Genomic DNA, 4,905 nt, shown 5'->3' with positions numbered 1-4,905 from the left:
TTCCAGAACAGGATGAAAACTTCTCATCCTTTGTATTCCCTCTCAGGTTGAAGTATCTTGGGGTGTGAAGTGGGAAGGACATGAAAATGATGGGTTAGGAGTGCAGAAGGTACTTCCTGTCTGAGGATAAGAGTAAGCTTCATAACTGTGCAGTTTTGCCCCCGTCAAGCCACAGGGAAAGTGGCCTTGAAAGAAGTTCAAGTTTGCTTTTCTGAACTTTTCTGCTCTGGCATGGGTCTAATTTGGATCATTAGGTTTAGGTTTGTCTACTTGTTGAGTCTCTTTAGACTAAAAATATGTTGTTCACCTTCATCCCCACACTCCATCATCCATTGACTACCCTCATAAGCACCCCAGACACAGCTCTCAGATTTCCAGATGATGCTGGACATTCTGTGAATACATGACTAGATTAAAGAGATAAATTGGCCAAGTCCTACAATCTTAAAGATCACATTGAATTGGACTGTGGCCACAGGAGATTTATATTTCTTAGGACTGGTACTTAAATTGAACATCAGAGAATACTTCTTCATTCTCCACCCCAAGCTAACAAGCTCTGAGTAAGAACAGTGACTTACAGCTGGGATGGTTACAAATTCCCTGTGAGGGTTTTAGTCAACATTGGCAAACTAGCCCACATCTTTTAAAAAAATATATATATTTTTTTATTGATTTCTGTGAAGAAGAGAAAGGAAGAGAGAGATAGAAACATCAATCCTGAGAGAGAATAATTATTCAGCTGCCTCCTGCATTTCCCCTATTGGGTATTGAGCCTGCAACCTGGGCATGTGCCTTTGACCAGAATCAAACCTGGGACCCTGCAGTCTACAAAGCCCAAATCTTGAACACAAGTAATCCCAGGAAGTATTTGAAGCCTGGGGTGCAGTGAGGGTAACTAAACCCAAGTCCTGAATAGATAAACACAAGCACTGGGCAAAAGGCTTACTATCACAAGGAAAGGTCAGCTTATTGGCATTAAAACAAAATCTCCTCACCACGTGCTGACCTAAAAGATGTGTCAAGATTGCAATGATGATGTGTCTTACTGCATCCTATCAGGTGGAACTCAGTTGCACTTTGTCCTATTACTGACAATGATCACTTCGATTACCTAATCACACTAGGCTCTGCTGTAAAAGTTATATTTACTTCTTTAAAATTAAAAGAACATTGTGGAATGCAATTTAAAACTATATGTATCTTTGTACTCATCAAACTTTTAATTTATGCATTTCTATCAGTAGGAATGGTGTCCTAATTTATTCAATAGGTAATGATAATTTCCTATAAATATTTTGCTGCTCAAATTCCATTATTTTGCTGATGGGAGTCCTTTAAATTTGGTATCTTCATCCTTTTGATATCCCACCATTATTCCTTGAGCATCTCCTTGGCCTCTCCATAAGTTGTTCAAGACTCATCGTACACTTGTGCCTAACTCATGTCTGAGTATAATCATTTCTCAAAGACCCCAGATTTAGTGGAGAATGGTATTTAGAAGGCAAGATCTAGGACTTTATGGACAGACAATGATCTGAGATAGGCTTTTCCTTTATTCTCTTCAGAGTAGAAAAGACAGGGAGAGAGAGTTCCTGTTCTAAGTGAGTCCATAACACCAAATCTCTATACGTCACATCATCCTAAGGGAGAGAATCTCAGGAGAGGTAAGGCTCCCCTCAAAGTCAGGCATGGAAAATGGGAGCAAGGCATTAAGCACCATTGTAGGATTTACCTTTTTGTTTCATATCCTTTGGTTCTTTTATTTATTTTTTAAATATATTTTTATTTATTTAAGAGAGAAAAGGAGAGTGAGTGTTAGAAATATCAATGAGAGAGAATCACTGATTGGCTGCCACCTACATGCCCCCCTCCACCCCCCCCCGCCGCGCCCCCCAAACACACACACACACCTCATTGGGGATCAAGCCCTCAACCTGAGCATGTGCCCTGACCAGGAATTGAACTGTGACCTCCTGGTTCATGGGCTGAAACTCAACCACTGAACCCCACCAGTGGGGCTATTTTATTTTGCTATACTAAAAGCCCAGTGCAGGAATTCGTGCATGGATGGGGTCCAGCTGGCCCAGCCCCAATCGGGAGGTTGGCTGGCTGGCCACCATGATCAGGGCTGGGCCAGCTGTGGGAAGGGGCCATGGGCCATTGCCCGGCAAGCCCCATCTTCTGTTGGGATTGGGGGGGGGACTTATTGGGGGTAGGACCAGGCCATGGGGAGGGGCTGTGGGTGGTAGGCCAGTTGGCCCCACCCCAAAATGGGGTGGGGATGTGCTGATGGGGTCCAGTGGCCTGGGGAGGGGCCATGGTTGGTTGGCTGGCTGGTCCTGCCTCTGATAGGGTGGTGGGGGCCCATAGAGAGTGTGGCCAGCCAGACCAAGGGGCTTAAGGAGGTTGGCCAGCCAGCCCCACCCCATATTGGGGTGGAGGGTATGATCAGGGGTGGGGCGGCCAGGGGGAGGGGCTGTGGACCTATCGTGGTGGGGAGGGCTGATCAGGGGAGGGCTGGCGGGGGAAAAGGGGAGGGTGGGGGCATTTGGCTGGAGGTCCACTCTTGATCAGGGTTGGAGAGACTGATTAGGGCCAGGCTGGCAGTGGGGTGGGACGGTGAGGTTAGTCAGCCAGCCTCACCCCTGATTGGGCTGGTTTGCTGACCACAGTGGGTGTCATAGTGACTAGTAATTATGGTTGTTATGGTTGTTGGCTTTATATATATATATATATATATATATATATATATATATATATATATATAGATAATTATTTTTTAATTTTCAATTATATTTGATACACAATATTATATTAGTTTCAGGTGTATACCTCAGTGATTAGACATTATAAAACTTATTAAGTAATCATCACAATAAATCTCATACCTATCAGACACCATACATAGTTATTAGAATATTATTGACTATATTCCCAATTTTGCACACCATAACTATTGCCTGTGATTAGAGTACTCTATTGGTAAAGTATGAAAAAATGAATTAGACTGGGGGACTATCATGGTAATTAGGTCACAGAAACCATTCTACTAAGGCCTAACAGTGTCTACCATAGTGTGGGCATGTAGTAATTGTTTTATAAAAAATAATTATAAAATAAGCATTTTAATGAATTTTCTGATATATGCTAAATCTGTTCACCTAGAGAGTATAGTCTGCCATTTTTGCAAATAAGTTTTCTAACTTTTTTTTTCTTTTTTAATATTCTCTTGGCTCCATTGATTTCTGCTTCTGTAATCCCTACTGTGTGTACATGAAAGTTGATGTATATTGCCTTTCTCTTTCTCACTCCACTTTAGAAGACTTGTGAAAAATTTTCTAAAGTCTCTTTTGCTTTATTATGTTATATACACTAGAGGCCCAGTGTATGAAATTCATGCATGGGGTGGGGGAGGTTCATCTCAGCCCAGCCTGTACCCTCTCCAATCCGAGACCCCTTGGGAAATATCAGACTGCTGGTTTAGGCCCAATCTTGGCCTAACTGGCAGTCGGACACCCCTCTCACAATCCTAAATTGCTGGCTTCTAACTGCTCACCTGCCTGCCTGCCTGGTTGCCCCTAAGTTTCTTCCCTGTCTCCCCTGCCCTCAGCTGCCTTATCAGCCCTAACTGCCTTCCCTGCCAGGCTGATTACCTCTAACTGCCTCTGCCTGCCAGCCTGATCACCTGTAACTGGTCCCCTGCCGTTTTGGTTGCCCATAACTGCTGCCAGCCAGGTCGCCTCCAACTTTCCCCTTTCTGCTGGCCTAGTTGCTTCTAACTGACACCCACCCCGCTGGCCTGGTGACCCCTTACTGACCCCTCTACTGGCCTGGTCACCCCTTACTGACCCCCTGCTGGCCTGGTTGTCCCCAACTGCCCTCCTCTTCTGGCCTAGTTGCTCCTCACTGTCCCCTACCAGCCTAATATCCCCCAACTGCACCCCCTGCCAGCCTGGTCATCCCCAACTGTCCCCCTTGCTGGCCTGGTCACCATGAACTGCCCCTCTGCCAGCCTGGTTGCTCTTTATGTCCCTCTTTCCCCCCAACTGGTCTGGTTGCCCCATGCAGCCTGCTTGTTCAGTTGTTCGGTTGTCTATCACTAACTCCCTGCTGGCCTGATTGTAGGCAGCCATCTTGTGAGAGTGTGAGGGTTAATTTACATATTACCTCTTTATTATATAGGACTGTGCAACCTACTGTTCCAGTGTCTCCATCATACTTTAAAATGTTATCATATTTTTCAACTTTATTATTGCCTGTTACAGAAATAAGCAACATTCCTCTAAATCTCACCAAGATTACAAACAGACATTTGTTGTAATTCCTAGTATTTTTCTCATTTAAATTTCTAATGATTCATGTGCAATGACTTTTCTCTTTATAACAGTTTAATTTTTTTAGAATCTGAATTTAAATGGATTTTGCAGATGATATATGGGTTTCTGGACAAATCTTTCTTGAATATTTGAAGAAGAAAGGAGCTGTTCAAATCACTTGTAGTTTTACTTTGCTGAACCAGAGATCTTGAATTTTATACATATGAGGGGGGCAGAAGGAAGAAGGGGGTGAGAATGATGGAAAATAAAGATGTAGCTGTCAGAGAGGTAATTTTAATACCTCTGGTCTTATTTTGAGTAAATTGTGGTACCTGATAGTTAACCTGGAAAGCCCTCCAGCCAGCCCTTCTCCAAATGGTATAAATAACGCCACTAGGCGCCACAATGCAAGGACCTCACTTTACCTGGCATGCTGTTTGTACCAACCACAAACACAATGTGAGTACATGGTCACTTCTCATTGGTGTTTGGCATCTGGTGAATTATTTCGCTAATTAAAAATGGTCTAGACTTAGCTTTTCCTATAGTCCACTGACATTGGAATGTTCTCAATGTTAAAACTAGT

Source organism: Pipistrellus hanaki (assembly GCF_964339955.1).
Source record: "Pipistrellus hanaki genome assembly, chromosome: 2".
NCBI classification, from domain to species: domain Eukaryota; kingdom Metazoa; phylum Chordata; class Mammalia; order Chiroptera; family Vespertilionidae; genus Pipistrellus; species Pipistrellus hanaki.
This window is presented reverse-complemented; position numbering follows the sequence as displayed.